Genomic DNA, 20,266 nt, shown 5'->3' with positions numbered 1-20,266 from the left:
GGTGACAAACTTGCACCTTTCATATTTTTGATTGTGGCAGAAGGATTGAATGGTATTGTTAGGCAAGCACTGACTACTGGAAAATTTACTCCCTTAAAGATTGGAATGAGGGATATAGTGGAGGTACTTTTGCTTCAATTTGCAAATGATGCTTTATTTACCGGGGAGGCAAATTTGCAAAATGTGCGTTCATTAAAGGCTTAATTGCAACTTTGGTCCCTAACACTTACCAATCCATGATTTTAGTCCCCCACCTAATTTAATTACACGGATGGTCCCTGACTTTACTGGCTATCTGCAACACTGGTCCTACCGTTTATTTGTTAACGGAAGAGGTTTACGTGGATGGTCACTTAGCTGATGTGGAAGTCGAATTGGAGAGAGAAAGTGACCAGCAACTGATTCAACCTTCTTCTTCGTCTCAAGGGACTCGTTCGTTCTTTATCTCTTCCCTTTTCGCTCAATCTCAAGTTTCGAAACATCTTCCTCACGGTGCTCTGTTTTTTCAGGAGGAAGAGGGTAGAAGATGACCGTTGCAGGTCTCACGTGCTTCCCTCTCTCTTCAGTCCTTCTTTCTCTCTCTAATTGGACATCCACGTAAGCCTCCTCCGTTAACAAATAAACGACAGGACCAACGTTGCAGACGGTCAGCAAAGTCAGGGACCATCTGTGTAATTAAATTAGGAGGGGGACTAAAATCGTGGAATTGATAAACGTTAGGGAACAAAGTTGCAATTAAGCCTTCATTATTCATTAAAATACGTTATGAGGTGCTTCGAATTAGTATCAGGTATGAAAGTTAATTTTTCATAAAAGCAAACTTGTAGGTATTTCTACTTCGGAGTCTTTGGTTGAGCGTTTTGCTGCCTTGTTGCATTGTCGAGTAATGGAAATTCCGTTTGTGTATTTAGGTTTGCCGATAGGAGGTAATCCAAGGCTCCTTTCCACATGGGACCCCGTTATTCAAGATTGAAGAATAGGCTCTCAACTTGGAAGGGAAAGCAACTGTCTTTCGGGGGAAGTTATGTTTGGTGAAAAGTGTGTTGTCAGCACTCCCTCTATATTTCATATCTTGTTATAGAATGCCCAAAGGGGTAATCAAGAAGTGCAATCAGATTATGATGAGGTTTATACGAGGGGTTCCAAAGTAGATCGAACGATTGCATGGGTAAGCTGGTCACAGATTTGCAAACCAAAGTGAGAGGGTGGATTATGTCTAAAAGACTTGGATAGTCTTAATATTGCTTTGCTTGGAAAGTGGCGTTTGAGATTGCTGCACGAACAGGGTCAACTTTGATGTCGGGTTTTGATAGAAAAATATGGAAATGGTTCAAATGTAAAGAAGTCGATTTGGTGGAAAGATCTTAATTTAACCTGTGTTGGCACTGCTGCAAGTAATTGGTTTGAGAATGGATTATGTATGTTCTATCCATGAACATTGAGATGAGGTATAGTACCTAGAGTGTAAGGAACGTGATGTGAGATTTCTAGAGAGAATGAGAGCGTAACCGCTTTAGAGAGAGAAAGTAACTGAATTTCAATCTTGTTATTTCTCAAATGAGCTAAGAGTCCTTTACAATTGGTATTCATCCCCTATTTATAGATGTGGAGTTGGGCTTGGCGCCTTTAACCCTTCCTATTGGGCCGGTTAGGCCTTTGGGAGGAGGCCCAAGTCCCTAGTCCGCTCGTCGCCCTAAGTTGGCGGTCCTGGGCGAGGGACCCTGGGGTCTCGCCCAGTCCACAAGTCCACAAGACACCGAGCTCGAAGCATGAGAGCTAAGTGTGTCTTTAAGTAGAAAAACTAGGGCGACGACCATGAGAAGCTAATTAATGCTAAAACTTGAGGTCTAACAACAAAGAATAATGACCAACATGGCTTGATAATTAAAGCTTTAAAATTAACATTTTGAACGTCTTGCCACGTTCCCTTGGCGGCCCAAGTCCACAAGCGGGCTTGCGGCGATGACGCTTGGTTCCCTCGCCTTGATTTTAGTTGTGGCCGCCAGAGTCCACAATGCCTTGACGCGTGTACACCACATGTAATGTGCTGAAACAATGCAAATGTCAATGAATCTGCAGAACCTCAACTGCTATTGCCGAAATGCCCCCTCAAATCTCAATTGAACCTGTCGATTTGATTTCGAACCAATGAGCTTCAACCGTTGTAACCCTCCACTTAACGCGTTGTTCCCACTTCTCGAAATCCGCGTCACACTCCCTCGAGTAATCATTTTATCTTGCCACGTCGAGGCTCGATTTCCCAACCGCTATTCTCCTTAGCCTTTAAATTCTTCCTCTTTCCATCATTCATCACTTGTTGTCAACTGTTCTCATATTCGTCCCTAGCTCTCATACTGGTTCCTTTCGCCGATCTTGCAAACTCCAAGCTCCTGCCCTTCTTGCTCCTCTTCTCACAGTCCCTTCCTGGTTAGTTTTTTCATCCCTTCTTTCTTCTTCCATTTTTACGATGCCCACTGCTGGGGCCCTTTCCTCCACGGAGGAAATCAAAGCTCATCGCTTGGCAACCTTTGCCACTCTCCCTTCCCCCATCTCAGAAGCTCCTGAACAGGGGATCCTTGATCAACCATCAGAGCTTTCTACCAGCGGCTCTATTTCTGACCTTGCTCGCAGGGTTGGTGGGCTTTGCTATTCCCCGTCGTTAGAGGACCTTCTTCGTACCACCGAATGCCGGGGACAAGACCGCCCTTGGCAACACCGCGTGTTTAATGACCCCAAGTACTCCCACTTCTTCTTCGTATATGAATACTTGTTTCTTGATCTTGGCGTTAAACTCCCCTTCTCACCCTTTCTTACCCAAGTGCTGTGCGATATCAACGTTTCTCCTTGCCAACTTCACCCCCGCTCCTGGACCTATCTGTAACACCCCAACTTTTGGGGGTCACAATTAGTAATCTATTAAATAAAATGAAATGATTTTACAAATGGATTTACAAATAAGGGTATATTTTTTTCATTTGTTTTCTAAAACATTTCAAAAACCTGATATGTATACTCTTACCCAAACCCTTACATCCGGCCTTGACAAGGCAAGCACCCGTGAGTGAAGACGGATGTTCAAGACACATAAAATATACAGTGAAGTAATGTCTTAACCGACAACAAAGTTCAAAATACGATAACACCCTAAGTCCAATATACTTCCTACAATCCCCTCGCTGGAGATTCACAGAAGAGTAATGCATCGGAACCTACCCAAGACCAAAGTAAGTAATACAATCATCCCTGTAAGACCCAAGTTTTTAAGCTTATGCCAAGTGAATAAAATTCTTATTCGCGATTAGGGTTGATGTATCGTGAAGGGAAAACCTGAACAAGAGTTTACTAAATGAAATAAATTTATGAAGGAGAAAGTTCAAGAAAAGTCTAAGGATTGTACCAAAATCGATAAAAGGTATAGCACGATCGATATACGCTTAAACCTAGGGCAGAAACCCTAGTAAATTGCTAGTTTACACTTAAAGTCACGATGGAAAGTAATTCCAAAAATCTTTAGAGAAATGTTAGAACTTCTCTTATTCCTTATACGACAATCGTTTCGAGGCGAAACTCTAGAATCTACGAACGTCCGATTCCAATCCTCGGAAGTTTGCCGAAACTAAAACCCTGATAGTTCAAAACCCTAAAATCAACCGACGATGAAGACTTTTTCTATTCGGAGCTTCAAATGAAGATTCTACACGCGTACACCCATTTCTCTTGATGATTTCAATCTTTCTTCAGAAGGAAGTTTTCTATTCCGACATTCGATGCAAAAAGTAACTTATCGGGTAAAATAGTTTTACACCGACTTTGCATTAGTCACTTAAAATACAAGGAAATCTCTTTTGAGTTTTGGAATTATGTCGCCAAAACCTATCTTAGAATTCACGGAGAATGAAGCCGGAAAAATCAGATTCGCGAAACTTTCATTTTCCCGCGTTTTTCCAACCTCTATATATGTGAGAAAAATCACAAAAACTCCACCATTTTCTCTCCAAGGCCGCGAGCTTCATTGAAGGAAGAGGAAGAAGAGATTTTCTTCATTTCTTGCTTGATCGTTGATTCAACAGTTGCTGCTTGAAGGTATCGAGGTATAGTCGCTAATCCTTACCTCTGATCGTCTTTTCCATAGCTTTTCTCTATGTCTTTCAGTGCTCATAGTTTTGAGGTTTTTGCAAGACTATCCTGATAATTCCTTTTTTGATTCTAAACATCTTCCCTACGTTCTCCTGAGTATGTTTAGCTAATAATACTGCGCCGATTCTCGAAAAACTACCGTCGAGTTTTAATTCTGCTTAAAATACCCATTTTGGGGCAAAGCTTCGTCCTTTGGGCTGAAAACTATCGCCTTAGCTTAGTTCTAGTAGGATTAGTTGTCATAAACGTCGTTGGTGACGTCCCCATCCAATTTGCTTTTTGAAATTTCAGTTTTGAATTTCTGAGCTAAAAATAATGACCAAAATACCCCTGCGACAGTTTTCGATCCGATAATTTTTCCGAGTTTAGAATACCCTTAGTTACGGCTAATGATAGCATAGGAACCAAGTTTGATCGAAGAAAAATTGAGCCACCTAATTACCAATAGTGGCCGAGAGCTATAGAGGAGGAGGAGGAAAATTTCTTTTTCAAAAACTTGTCCTTTCGCGCTAGATTATCGTACCTCGGAGTATATACTACTTCGTGTAACCTTAGTGAGTATTGTTTGCTGAGTTTCTGACTCATTGTGATTGATTTCTGTGGTTTTGCTCTAAAAGTGCTTTTGAGGAATTTCCTGAAGAGCAAGGCATTGATTGTGAAGGAACTTTCGAAGATCACCCTGGAGAATCTACAGGTGAGGGCTACTCACTGAATCCTTAGTTAATGCTTAGGTGTCGATACTTCGACTTGATTTACTGTTTCCGCACTTGTTTGTGTTTGATTGGAAAAATGTTTTCTGAGGCTTCGGCTGACAATGTAGATGATTCATCTACTGACTGTTTTTGAGATTGACTTACATGCTACGTGCTAAGTGGGTAATCTAGGATGTGTGATGCATGTTTTATATGCTAAGTGCTACGTGATTATTCTAGGATGTGTTGATATATGACATGTTTGTTGACTGTGTTGATTTAATTATGTCTTTTCACTGATATCTGTGATTCTGAGTAGTGAGAATAGCGGGCAGGTCATGCCGATTTTATTTTGAGATTTTGGGGAAAGTTTGATAGGACGAATGAGATTCGGGCCTTGTTATGGTTATATGGATCGAGACATTCTCGGGGAATTAATTGGGATATTTGATGTTGAAAACTCATAAGATTTGCGATAAGACTAAAAAGATATTATTTTGTAAAGAAACCTCATAAGACATTAAACAACCTCTAAATCTTCAAATAATGATAATAAACTCGAAAGGAAGCTTAGGATGCAAATCTTAGTTTTGGAAAACGAGAAGTGTCGTCGGATCCAAGTGTTGAGGAGCTTGGTAAGTTTTGAGTATGTTGATACTCTTGTGCTTTGGGAGCAGTTGTGTTGTTGTTGGGCTATCTGAGAGATAAGACGGGAAACAGGTAGTTTCCGAGTATGTTGATACTCTTTGCTCGTTGAGCAGTTTTGACCATCGGATGGATATGAGTCGGATGATTTGGAGATCATCATGAGTTATTGTGTTGTTGTGAAGAAGTGTCTTTTGTCGCAGAATCGACTTTACCTTATGGTAAGCTTTTAGAGACATTAATTTACCTAGAACACGTGGCGACGTGTCGAGTGAGGCCGGAGACGTTGTTTGACTAATCATCCTGCATTCATGCAACATTAATGAGGTATTAACACGAGACGGACTTCGGACCTCGGTGGATTCCAAAATGGTCATAAGACCGGATTTCCGCGTAAGAGCGCTTGTAGACGAGGCGACTCTTAGTAGCAGACCGAAATGGCAGACCTTCGGGTTTACTGCTGATCTGACTACCGTTGTTGTTGGAGTAAGAGGCACGCGGGCCGAAATGGTCCCACCGTGGCTGGTGTTAGGGCTGATCCGTTTGATGTCCATCCCTTCCGGAATGCATTTGGTTAACTGGGTTAACCGTCATATCATTTCATGCAACATGCATGCTGACTTAGTTGCTGAGTGTGATTGATACTTGTTAATCCTATTTGATGCATGCTATTTGTTATTACCGTTGTTTACATTCATTGTGGAGTATGCAACCCTAGGATGTTATCTCTAGCTATAAGCCTAAGTGGCTATCTCTTATCTGTACCTATTGGATTTATTATCTACGTAATTCTTTGGAGTTGACCCTCGCGTCTTCTGTGTGTGTTTTGGCGGACAACGCCCTTTGTCAGATGTCCATAGAGGACTGGTTCACAATGGTCCACCCTTCGGGGGGGATTAGATACGAGATGATAGACCAGGACGACCCCGGTTCGTGGGTGGTCGACCCCGCTAGCCATCGAGCGACGTACTCGGGGCGGATCATGGAGGACCATGTAGATAGGGTAGGACACTTGACGGCAGGAGTGCTGCGGAGATGCACTGTCAGTTTCAACTTACCACCCGATGTGCATTGCGGACCAGGAGTAGGAGGACCACCACCACCACCGTTATCTTCGGATGAGGAGGATCCCTCAGAGGAGGAGCCGGTGGGAGGGACTTCTGCAGAGTCCAGTTCACCCACCGTTGCTGTTATAGATGATCATGGATCGGGCCCTAAGCCCGTGAGTCCAGCACCGGAGCGCATCGCGGTTGTGAGAGGAGGACGGGTAGTGTATGTATACTTGGTCGTTCTGGATTCTGATTCAGACGACGATCATGCTAGCACATAGTTTTGAGTGCTGGTGTGAGCTCCTCGAGATAGGATTAGTGTAGGAGTAGAGTCTTAGCTCTGACTGTCATTTGTTTCCTTGGGAACAGGGTAGTTTCCCGCCTATAGCTTTTTGTGTGGTTTCCTTACGGGAATCACAGAGAGTTGGTTGGACTTAGGAGGTCTTCTTTTCAGGCCATTGGGCCAACTTATTCTCATTTTTAAAGGTTGTGTTGCGGACACTTAACCTTTCCTGTTGGTTTGTATATTTTGCCTACGGGCGTTACACTTTTCTTCTTTCCGTCACTTGAGGTTACTCGTGACGAGGTTGCTACTTACAGCGGGGGCTGTTATATATATTGTATATTAGTTCTGTTGTTTTTCGCATTTGGGTTTTATTTATTTCAGTCTTGTTTACATTATCGACGAAAAAAAAATATATTCACGTTTTTCCGCTTAAACTTTCTTTTTGGTTACTAAAGTGACGCCACCGAAATCGGGGTGTTACAATCCCTACGAGCTTCAACCAATGACGGTAAGCTTTTCAACCCAAGGCTCTAGCCTTACATCTAACTATTACTTCCACAAGTCTTCGGTTGGTTCACTCACTCCAAGGAAGTCTCATCGTCAATCAGTCCAATCACCTTCTTGCAGCAATCAACAGCTCCTCAGAGACACACCTGTTAGGGTCTGGCAGTTTGCCGACCACCCAAACACAAACAAAGCAAAGAAGGCAGAAAGGGTCAACTTCCTAGAGTAATGTAATATAAGTCCTAGCTTGATTTAGCATAGTTAAGTAGCGTGTGAATAATAATTAGACACAGCATAAGTCAATCTCTATCATTTGAACATCAAGTCATCAATCCATCACTCGCCGTCTACGCCTAGATGTATCTTCATTTCCTTGCCAGGGCAGCATCACGTCTCACTAATGGAAACGCACGACTCAGCGGTCAATCATCTAGCACGATGAGCTCTATACTCACTAATCAACAAACAGATAACAGGATCAAGTAATAGGAGTTAAGGTCTAACCTCTTAAGCAAATAACAATTAGTATGACTAAGGTCAATCCTCTAAATCAACAAACACATAATAGGATTAAGGTCCAGCCACTTTAATCCAAGGACAAATAATATGATTAAGGTCCAACCACTTTAATCAAATAGCAAAAATGGGATTAAGGTCCAGCCACTTTAATCCACAAACAAATAATAGGATTAAGGTCCTTCCTCTTTAATCCGTAAGCAAATAATAGGATTAAGGTCCATCCTCTTTAATCCAATAACGAATAATATGATTAAGGTCATACCACTTAATCAAAGAGTAATTAATAGGATTAAGGTCCAGCCACTTTAATCCAGGGGTAAACAATACGATTAAGGTCCATCCTCTCTAATCGATGGATAAATAATATAATTAAGGACAAACCTCTTAATCAAAGAATAATTAATAGGATTAAGGACAAGCCCCTTAATCAAGTCATGCAGGTATGCAAGAGCTAGCAAACCACGATTCGTCCTCACCCGGATACGTGTCTAGCTATGGTTCATGTCTCTATCGTTTTTCCCTAAGGTAAACGTCGGTCCTTTGATCAATCACTTCACACAAGGAGTAGCACCTACACTTAATGGCGGTTCTACTCATAACGGCTCCTCTTCATGATGTTCACAACTCTAATCATTATCTTTCCTCGAAACTCGAATCTTCGACCCTTCCCATTTTCGAACTCATTTCATATCCTAAGTTTTCCTCAAAATGGGTTATCTTTATTATTCAAAGTGTTCTATTTTGAGTTAATTCATTATGGAATTTATTCTCAAATCAAGTCTTATGCATTCATTCGTTTCAAAATCTAACAAGTCAAAAGATCAATATCATCCCCAAGTTCTCTTTCCTGAGAAAGCCTCGATCCATCACGTCAGCAGCAGCTCAGACCTTCCGTCGGGTCCTACATGCTAATTCTTATAACACTCCGCATTTACAATCGATATAATCATAAGGTTTTGGCATAACTTCATGTTTATGCACATACCTAATTCAAGAAATAGCAAATGTCTATCCATTAAAAGAAATAAGACTGAAATCTCAGTAAACGGCCGAAGCCTCAGCAGTCAACAGAGGCATAAGCCTCACATATCAATATCATTTAACAATTGTCGATTCTTCAACACCTAAGCATATAGCTAATAGCTAGGAGAGTTGCCCTTACCTTGGGTTATTCTCCTCTATCCTGAAAACTTCACTGCTTGTTCTGAATCTTCCTTCCTTAGCTCAACTCGATCCAAACCTTAAGCAAAATATTCATGCTTAGTCGCTAAGAAACAATTCGATCTAAAAATGCTCACTAACGTCGGAAAAAGCTTCCTAAACTTCAGAGTTAGACACGTAGGCACGAATGGAAGAGTTACCCCAAATGGGTGAGTTTGACTCTACTCAAGTTTCACACATAAGCACTTAGCACATAATAAAGTAAGGTTCTGACTCCATCTTAAAACACAAATCATATCATCATATTCATGGAATAAACCTAGTCATGTTCCTAGTACATGCTTAACAATTTAGCTTGCCTAGAACATAAGAAAACACTTGGACACATTTCACATATTCAAGTTTAGACTCAACCCAACAAATAACCAAATATTAGCAACTCATTTTAGCATATAATTTCATCTTCATTTTTACGCATGCCATCACCGAAACATGGTAAACAACAACAATAAATAGCAACAGTAAAACAGCAACAACAGTTACAGCAAAACAGCAACAAAAACAGCAATTACAGCATATCAGCAATAGGAATTACAGCAAAAACAGAAACAGTGACAGCAACAATAAAAACTGAACAGCAACAGCAATTACAGCAAAAACAGAAACAGTACAGCAATATTAAAAACAGAACAGCAACAACAGCACTTAAAACAGAACAGAAACAGCAGCAATTAAACAACAAAGTGCCATTTACTTTCTCATTCATGTACAATTCATGCAACTTGATCATGCTTCAAACCTGAACGGGTCTCTATAATTTTTCACAAAGCTTCACCTCATTTTTAAATCACCATGCTTATAGTTGAATCTAAATTTCTCATCATGCATTCATTTATGCCATAAAATGCACTTACTTAAGAAACAAGTAGCACTTAGCATACTCAATCATTTAAACACAAAATCAACCTCAAGCTTACTCCAAAACATATCCTAAAAACATGCATCAATTGATTCAATTCTAATCTTCAAAGGAGGAATTTTTCCTCCCCTCAACACACAAACAAGGTCACGGCCCCCTCCAAAAATAGGGTAATCCAACTTCTCTTTTGAATCCAATTAATTCTTAGGCATATTTATACCCTAACTAAGGTAGGAAAACCATCCAAACACTCATACAACTTCATTTGTGAATTAACATTTTTCCATGCCCAATTGAAACCTAAAAATCCAAAGTTGATGTTTTCTCAAAATTGATTGCACATAGCTCATTCTCAGACATATACTAACAACTAATGTGAAGAACCTAAGTATGAATATGACTCTAACATAATTAAAGCTCAAGAATTGAGAAAAAATGGGTATTTCTACCCCTTTTCCACATCATCATCAAAGAACATAGCATCTATGCATATAAGTTATCAATTCGGACACTAGAGCATGCATACAAGCTAATTGAAGCAAAGTTTGAAGCTAAACCAACCTCTAACTCAAAAGCTCAAAATTGAGATGAGAAAAGGTTGAAGAGAATAAAGGTGGTGGCTGCCTTTGGTGGCTTGCTCCCGGTGGTTGTGGTGCTTGCGTGGAGTAGCAGCATGGTGGTGGTGGTGGTCTCACGGCTTCCATGAAGAGGAGAAAGTGATGGTGGGTGTTACAATAAATTAATGAAGAAGAAGAAGGTGGTATGGTGATGGCCGTTGGTGTGGCTTGCACACAGGGAAAAGAGGAAAAATGATGAGGATCTTGCGCTGCAGGAAGTGGAAATCGAGAGTGAGAAGAATGAGAAGAAGCAACGCAGGTCTGTAGTATATTAGAAGGAGAAGAAAAGAAACGAAAATGAAGAGAAGTGGGGAGAAAAAGACGTCGAGAATGGTGAGTAGAGGAGTATATATATATATATATATATATATATATATATTATAAGATGATAATTACCGGTACGAATTGGTTTAGACAATGTAGGATTTAACTCGTAGAGTTAAGAGAAAAATATAGAGTTGATATATTATTATCCTAAAAATTATGAGGATCTTTATGAAACAGTAGAATATAAATTAGGATCACTTTGAGCAAATTAAAATGATCTATGAACCAAGAAATGAGTAAAAAAACCGAGTTAAAGAATAATCGTGAGACAATTGGAATAAATATGATGTTGTCACATTGGGCATCTAAGCTAAGTATCTCCCCATAAAGGTCGATACTTATTTCAAGTTTATTTCAATGGCAAGATGGCTTGAACGCAGTCTGCATCAAAATCTGCCGCATAACTACTTTTTGCGATTGACATCAGATGAGAAAACTTCCTTCATAAGAAAGATTCCTAGTAGTGAAAGAATTTAGACTACGCGGATGGAAACTTCGTTAGAAGCCCCGAATAGAAAATCCTTTTGTTAGGGGTCTCACTTAAAGTCCTTGCGGAGATAAAGTCTAACTTTATCGAGTTTCCGATAAGTGAACACTACCGAGTTTACAACCGAAAGTTCCGTAATGGAACACGGGTCAAGGGAAAAATACCCTGAAGGTCTTATTCTCTTGCCGTTGTCGAACTACATCTTAAACAGTGCTCTAGTAGCGAAAATAACCTTTTTCGAACACTCTTGACCTTAGTCGGGTGTGAATACGACCCGTGCTATATTTTAAACTGACTATAGTGTCATAATTAAACATATATTGAGTAGTCTATAAAGTTTCAATCGACAAATCATCAAACTCTAGTTCAAGTTCCTCTCAAGCTTACACAGCATCCTAGGCGTGAGTCAGAATTTAATTAATTATTCTAATTCTAAAAATGTGGGTCTTATACTATCTGAGGTGCTTTGAGATTCTCTGCCGTAGTGTTCATGTGGCGCCTTCCCCTGCTCTCTCTTACTTTTTCTTTGAAACAGATTCTCGATCCCTGAGGACCCACGGTTGGGTCATTCTGGTGCCTCCGCTGGGTCGAGAACGGTTTGCTCCTTATCAGGTTGGTTCCGAATCTTACTTGGCCCGCTGGTACTTCCGGGTTGTCGTCCACCCTGCTTACCCCTCGTCATTCACACAGAGGGAAGGGAGAGCCCTTTTTCCGTTTTATTGGACACAGTGTCCCAAACCCATATCCGATTCTCCCAAAACGTCTTCCTCCTCTAGAGAAAGTTTCGCCATTGGGGTCTTATCCCGGCTTCCCCTTTTTAGTTGCACTGAACTACTTGGCGCTCCTCCGGGCTCCAAGCTGTCCCCCCGATTAGGTTTTCCCTTTTACCGTCTTCTTCACACTTTCCTCCGAATTTCTTCGTTTCTGATGATTTTTCTTTTTTGCTTTTCAGGAAATATGAAATTCTCTGCTGTCGATCTGCTGGAAGCCTTCCTCTCCGGGAACGTTAAGGCGCCCTCTCCGGTCCAAGTTGGAGAGAAAAGGCGAAGCTCACTGGTGGGCAATGGTTCTCCCAAGAAGAGGAAGCTAGGCGAGCCTAGCTCCCCAGTTGCACCTTTGATCGTCTCGGGCGATAGGTCCATCGCGCCCGACTCCATTGTTTCGGATAGCGCACACGATTCCTTCGCGCCCGATCAGCACAGCGAGGTGAACGCTTCCCCAGCCGTGGGTACCTCTCGCCCCCTGATCTAAACGGCGGGCCAGCAGCCACCGTCCTCTATCTGCCCTCCGTCTCCTCCATCTGTCCAGACTACTCATGGTTCATCAGCCCCTAGCTATCCTAGGGTTGGTGGCGGGGAGGAAAATCTTTCCTCGGACCGCCCAAAGGACCCTTCCAGCAGCTCTTCTACCAACCCTTTTTCCTTCTTGCTTTCTCATCCTTATCTTGAAAAATTGAGGGAAGTGGCCAGACAAAACCCGCAGGACGTTGCCTAAGAAGCCGTGTCAAATCTTCTCCGCGCCGGCTGTCTGTTCGCCCAACTGGCTTGGCAAGCTCGACCCCTTATCGGAATTGCAAAGCTTTGCCGGGAGGTGGAAAAACTGCATGCTACCAACCTTCAGGCCAACAAGACCTGCTCCAATTTGTCCAACCAGTTGGCGTCTGAGGTGGATAAGACAAAGAAGATGCTGAAGAAAATCGCGGAAGCGAAGCTTGCTCAGATAACGGCAGACGAGAAAGAGAGGAAGCTTGAAGTCCAAGTCGAGGAGCTCCGTAAGGACCTTGGCACCAAGGAGGCCATCATTGCTTCTCAGGAGGAAACCCTTGCTGCTAAGGACAAGGAGATTGCTGATTTGCGCGAAAAACTTGCGGACAAAGGTAAGATACTTGCTGAGACCCAGTCAGATTTGGAATCGAAATGCAAGTTCTTGGCTGAGAAGGATGCCCAGGCCATCGCCTTGGAGAAGCAGATAAGGAAGGAGGCTGCTCACGCGGCGGCTAATGAGCGTATCCGCGACTTCCTAGTTGCCAAGGCTCAAGTCAAGTACCTCCATCCTACTATTAACCTTGACCTCTTGGGGGCTTTCAAGAAGGTTACCCCCAGCGGACTGGTGGGTCCAGAAGATCCGCCGGAAGTTGCTTGCGTTGACCTTGGAGACGCTGTGGAATAAGAGAAAAAGATATAATGTTAACCTATTTCGAGTTATTGTAACGCTTAGTACTTCTTTTCTTCGTTTAAACTTTTTATTTGTATTTTACTTTCAAGTTATTCGATTCAGCTTTACTTCTTTATGTTTTATGCTTGTTTTAGTGCTTTTTAGAGTTTTTCTCTCTCGCACCCCCATAGTTCCCTTGTTCCTGAATTACGTCTGACGACATTGATGGTGTGCCTTGTTTAACTAGGACTTTTGCTCAGTTTTTGAACCGAGGCTTTGTCCACACCATATTTCCCGTAAGAGCAGGTGCGGCCTCGCCAGTTTTGTCCTGTCGAGGACTTATTGCTGTTAGGGACCCAATGGTCATATAGGTTTACCCAGATTTATGCCTAGTTAGGTTCGCTCGCCCATATTTCGGGGAGGTTTTTAGGATAAGAAGCTTATCCGCACACATTGCCAACGAGTGACGGCGAGCTGTGTCGGCTTTTCCGGAGCGATCCCTAGACATCAAGGTCGTGTTGGGATCACCACCTTCAGGGAATTTTTCCCACCTAGCTCTCGCCGCAATTCAGTGTGATTGAAATTGCTGGATACAATTTTTGTATTTTCAATCAGACGTGATAGTCAACAAACTCCCGAGATGGAGAACAAGAACGTGTCTTTGTTTTTACCATTTAGGCGCTTTGGCCAACAAACTCTCGAAATGGAGAACAAGAATATGCTTCTTCGTTTTTAAACCTTCAATCTTCGCGAGACGCGCCTAGCTGATCATCCTCGCGCCGAAACCAGCTCCCTGTCAATCCTTTAGCTGTAATAGTATTTCAGGCTCGCCGCGTTCCAGGAGCGTGGCACTCGCCTTCCGTCTAAGCTCTCCAGGTGATAGGCCCCCTTCCCTAAGGCCTTCAAAATTCTGTAAGGGCCTTCCCAGATTGGACTCAACTTATTCCCAGTGTTCCCGGTTCGTTTCTTGAGCGTTAGGTCCCCCTCCTGCATCGCCCTCGGTCGCACTTTCGAGTCATATTTCGCCGCAGCTCGCTGCTTCATCGCAGCCTCTCTGATGTGAGCCTCATCGTGTATTTCCGATGACAAATCTAACTCCACCGCCATGTTGGAAGAATTCTCACCCTCAAACCGCGGCGCTGTTCGCCAAGAACTGTTGTCTATTTCTACGGGCAACATAGCGTCCGCCCCATAGACCATCCTGAATGGAGTTTCCCCAGTGGTTGAGTGCTGCGTTGTGTTGTAGGACCTTACAACCGGTTGTTCGTCCAACCAGGCTCCTTTCGCCTCCGAGAGCCGGCGCTTCAAACCCCGTATGATTACCTTATTCGCCGACTCTGCTTGCCCGTTAGTTTGAGGATGTTCCACTGAAGAGAACCTTCTCTGAATACCCATCTCTTCACAGAATTCTCTTGTTTGGTTACTTGCGAACTGCGTCCCATTATCCGAAACGATCGCCCTTGGTACCCCGAATCGGCATACGATTATTTTCCAGTAAAAACTTACGATCTTGGCTACAGTAATGCTTGCGAGGGGCTCGGCTTCCACCCATTTGGTGAAGTAATCCACCGCTACGAGGATGAACTTCATTTGTGACCTGGCGGTGGGGAAAGGCCCGACGAGGTCAACTCCCCACATGGCGAAGGGCCATGGGGAGCTAATCGTGGCCAATTGTTCCGGCGGGACCCTGGGCAAGTCTGCAAATACTTGACACTTTTCGCATTTCTTCACGAATTCTGCACTGTCTTTTCTTATCGTGGGCCAATAAAAACCTGCCCTAAGGACTTTGCTTGCTAGAGACCTTCCTCCGATGTGACTAGCGCAAACCCCCCCCCCCCGTGAACCTCTGCCATAACAGCCTCATATTTCCCAAGTAGAAGACACCTCAGGAGGGGCGAACTAAATCCTCGTCGAAAGAGTATCCCATCGAGTAATGTGTAGTGTCCCGCCTCTCTCCTTTGTTCCTTTGAGTACTTCACTACCTCACTTGGTTCTCCCGCCAAGATGTCTACGATGGGGTCCATCCAAGTTTCTTGGCGGTCAACTGAGGCTACCAACTATCCTTCTATGCTAGGATTGGCGAGCGTCTCTTGGATCACACTTCGATTATTTCCAGGCTTCCGAGTGCTTGCCAATTTTGCTAGGGCGTCCGCCCTTTGATTCTGCGCCCTTGGTACGAACTCAACTACGACCTCTTGCAATCGACCCATCAATAGCTGTACGCGCTCCAGATATTTTATCAAGGCCGGTTCCTTCACCTGGAATTCCCCATTTACTTGGTTTATTACTAACAGCGAGTCCGTTCTAACCAGCAAACTGTCGATTTGCACCTCAATTGCTAGCTTCAGATCAGCGATCAGAGCCTCATGCTCTGCCTGATTATTGCTGGCTTTAAACTGGAATCTGAGGGACTACTCTAATACTAACTCCCCAGGCCCTTGTAGCGTGACTCCTGCTCCACTTCCGTTGTCGTTCGATGACCCATCAACAAACAATGTCCATTGCGTGCTTACCTTCTCATCGTTTCCGGGCGTCAACTCCACCACAAAATCAGCTAAAGTCTGCACACCGACCTTCCCCCTTTTGTCATATTGCAAACCCTATTCCGATAACTCAACCGACCACGCGACGAGTCTTCCTGACAAATCTGGCTTCTGCAACACCTGTCTCAGAGGAAGATCAGTCCTTATTTTTACCTGAAAGCTTTGAAAGTAAGGTCTTAAGCGTCTGGCGGTAACGAGGACGGCGAGCGCCGCCTTCTCTATCTTCTGATACCTGATTTCCGCCCCTTGCTCCGCTCCTAGGATTAAGTATCTCACCTTCAGCGTCCTAGCGTTCTCTCACTCGCCAAATGTGGTGTCAAGATCAAGGACGCCTCTCACCCATACTTACTCGCCCGCAAATCCCACCAGAGTCCCTGCATAAGGAGTGAGGTCTCCCTCATTCAAACCGAGCCTATCAAACGCTCCGCCGTAAATGATGTCTGCTGAACTCCCCTGATCCAAAAGTACTCGTTGTACATTGAGTTGGTTGACGCGAATGAGGATTACAATCAGATCGTCCAAATGCGGCTTTACTCCAAAGAAGTCATCGGATGAAAAGGTAATGTCTGGGTGTGAAAAGCCGAAAGGAACCTCCGTGACTGCATTCACCGCCCTGGCGTGGCGCTTTCTAGCTGCACTAGTGACTCCTCCTCCTCCAAACCCTTCAGCGATCATGTTTACTCCTTTAGGTATCAAAGCATTACCGCCCTGTGTTCTAATAGGTTTTCCTGCCGCTATCAGCTTTCTCACCTCGCGCTGCAACGTGCGGCATTCCTCCGTGACGTGGCCCATGGCTCTGCTTCACACGATTTGTCCAAGCACACCAGCTTTCCTTTTGGAGACGAATTCCTCCACTCCCTCGAGGACTTCCAATAGCTTTTCCTTTGCAGTGTCCAAGGCTCTGCTGCTGCATTCGCCCTTCGGACCTCGGTGTCCTGCCGCTTCAAGCGACTATTGACGTCACGAATCAGCCACCTCCAATCCTTGTAAGATCAAGTTTTGATCATGTAGTACAACTCTATGTTTTGATGATTACAAGTTAACATTTTAGTATGAACAATTATGGTACTCTAACGTGTTTTCTGAGTGTGCTCTTAACAGGTTCTGACCTTAATATAATCTCACACAAATCAGAAGCACTTTGCTTAAAGAGTGACCCTAGCAACGCTTTCGCAATCTCTATGTTCAATCTGAATAGTAGAAAAGCTTCAGAAGATCTGAAGTTAATCAAGCTCTGATATGGATTCAGCTCACTTGAAGTTCTGAAGATCCAGACGTTCTGATAACCCAGACACTCTGAAGGCTCAGAAGTTATGATGGTGTAGAAGACTTTGAAGACCCAGAAGCTGAAAAGTGAAGACTCTGAAGTCCAGAAGCAAAATGGCTCTGAAGACCAAGTTCTTCTCCTCTGAGTTCAGAATCAGAAGGTACAACGGTCAGAGGATCCATGCTTCCCTCTGACTCTGATCAACAAGCTTCACAAGTTCCAACACGAAGCATTCCTCTGATCAGAAGTCAACCAGGTTAAAGGTCAAGTCACTATCCAAAGTACAAAAGCAAATGTACTATCCTGACGACCTAACCTAACATACTTAGCCACAGCAGAAGCTGGAAATCCCAGATCTGCCCTCCAACGGTAGCATTCTCATGCAGTGTTCATACCCTAATCCTTGGAGTATATATAGAGGCTGAAGACTGAAAGATGCGGTTGGAAGAAACTTATACGCGCAAGCAATATTCAAATCTTCTAAGCAATCTTTCTTCATTGAATTCATTGTGTTTACTACAAGCTTTTCAGAAGCAATTTCTTTGTAAACAATATTTTTTAAACAGTTGTTTAGTTTACCTTTAGGAGATCAAGGTTGATCGGATCCTAGAGAAGACTAAGAGAGTGAATCTTAGTGTGAGCTAAGTCAGTGTATTGTTAGTCACTTGTAGGTTTCAAGTGCAGTTGTAACAAATCTCTGATTAGTGGATTGCCTTCATTCTAAGAAGGAAGAAATCACCTTCACGGGTGGACTGGACTAGCTTGAGTGATTCATCAAGTGAAACAGGATAAAATCCTTGTGTGCTTTTCTCATCTCTTATCTTAAGCACTTTACTTGTGTCTCGAAAGATTTGTTAAAATCTTAAGGTGGAAGTTTTATTCTGAAAACGCTATTCAAACCCCCCCCCCTTTCTACCGTTTTTCATACCTTCAATAGAGGGAAATCAAATTATTTATTTACCTTCAATATTTATTATAGTAGTTACTTAGTACTAGGACGAGATGAGTTATAAAAAATAGAGGGAAATCAAATTAGAGGAACACATTATGTAGCATTATATATCTCATTAAGTATGTCCTTTACTATTTGAAAATATTGCTAAAGTATGGTATTGAACATGTCTTAAGCACAAGAGAAAGTTCTTCATGCAACACATAGATAAAAAGTGATTGTTTGAACTTATAGGTCGAAATCTAATTCCTATGAGTGGTAAATAAAAAATCAATATGATGTCATTACTTTTTTCATAACTTTTTGAAAGTTTTAAAAAGAAGTAAATATAAAGGCATGATAATTTGATGATTAAAATGTGTCGTGCGGGGATTAGAAAACATTAATACATATATAGTGTATTTTTGTTTAAGTTAAACTATAGGGTTAAGAGTTCCTGTAACATCCCGATCTGACGACTGGCCTCACAGTAACAACACGAGTCTTTTCAGTGCGCTTGGTCCTCACTTGCGCACTTCCTGGGAAAACTTCCCAGGAGGTCACCTATCCCAATATTACTCCAAGGCTAGCACACTTAACCATGGAGTTCTTATGAGTTAGGCTCCCGAAAAGAAGTTGCAACTTGTTGTTATGAGTAGTACCAATCAAATATTTTATGCCCTCCTCAACTGTATGGTCCATCCCTATACAGTCTCGGAATACCTCTTGTTCGGGTGTGAGATCGGTTCATTCATGTGCCCCTCTGCCTAGAAGCCTGCCAGGAGTCGCTCCTTGTCCGTGCCTCACTGCACCGGTGATCACTCCCCGCCCTCGTCGGCCCCGGGCGTCACACGCCCACCAGCTTCCGCTTGGTTCGTCCCCGAACCACACCGTACTGGGAGAGGTCGGCTCTGATACCATTTGTAACATCCCGATCTGACGACTGGCCTCACAGTAACAACACGAGTCTTTTCAGTGCGCTTTGTCCTCACTTGCGCACTTCCTGGGAAAACTTCCCAAGAGTTTGAAGGTATGAAAAACGATAGAAGGGGGGGGTTTGAATAGCGTTTTCAGAATAAAACTTCCCACTTAAGATTTTAACAAATCTTTCGAGACACAAGTAACGTGCTTAAGATAAGAGATGAGAAAATCACACAAGGATTTTATCCTGGTTCACTTGATGAATCACTCAAGCTAGTCCAGTCCACCCATGAATGTGATTTCTTCCTTCTTAGAATGAAGGCAATTCACTAATCAGAGATTTGTTACAACCGCACTTCAAACCTACAAAAGAATAAAAATACACTGACTTAGCTCACACTAAGATTCACTCTCTTAGTCTTCTCTAGGATCCGATCAACCTTGATCTCCTAAAGGTAAACTAAACAACTGTTTAAAGAATATTGTTTACAAAGAAGTTGCTTCTTAAAAGCTTGTAGTAAACACAATGAATTCGATGAAGAAAGATTGCTAAGAAGATTTGAACATTGCTTGCGCGTATAAGTTTTCTTCAACGGCATCTTTCAGTCTTCAGCCTCTATATATACTCCAAGGATTAGGGTTTGAACATTGCATGGGAATGCTACCGTTGGAGGGAAGATCTGTGATTTCCAGCTTCTGCTGTGGCTGAGAATGTTAGGTTAGGTCGTCAGGATAGTACACTTGCTTTTGTACTTTGGATAGTGACGTGACCTTTAACCTTGTTGACTTCTGATCAGAGGAATGCTTCGTGTTGGAACTTGTGAAGCTTGTTTGTCAGAGTCAGAGGGAAGCATGGATCCTCTGACCGTTGTACCTTCTGATTCTGAGCTCAGAGGAGAAGTACTTGGTCTTCAGAGCCAGTTTGCTTCTGGACTTCAGAGTCTCCACTTTTCAGTTTCTGGATCTTCAGAGTCTTCTACACCATCAGAGCTTCTGAACCTTCAGAGTGTCTGGGTTATCAGGATGTCTAGATCTTCAGAACTTCAAGTGAGCTGAGTCCATATCAGAGCTTGATTAACTTCAGATCTTCTGAAGCTTTTCTACTAT

The 20,266-nt window shown here is 42.9% G+C and overlaps 1 long non-coding RNA gene across 1 annotated transcript; it reads right to left on the bottom strand.

The window, feature by feature from the left end:
• Positions 1–8,821: 8,821 nt before the first annotated feature.
• Positions 8,822–10,845, bottom strand: LOC130727961 (uncharacterized). The gene is made up of 2 exons (XR_009015498.1): positions 10,474–10,845; positions 8,822–9,072 (listed from the first exon to the last, which is right to left on the bottom strand). It is a non-coding gene; the product is annotated as an uncharacterized LOC130727961 (long non-coding RNA).
• Between the last annotated feature and the right edge of the window lie 9,421 nt (positions 10,846–20,266).

Source organism: Lotus japonicus, chromosome 1 (genome assembly GCF_012489685.1).
Source record: "Lotus japonicus ecotype B-129 chromosome 1, LjGifu_v1.2".
NCBI classification, from domain to species: domain Eukaryota; kingdom Viridiplantae; phylum Streptophyta; class Magnoliopsida; order Fabales; family Fabaceae; genus Lotus; species Lotus japonicus.
The sequence above is the reverse complement of the archived record's forward strand: the minus strand, read 5'-3'. Positions and strand labels throughout refer to the sequence as shown.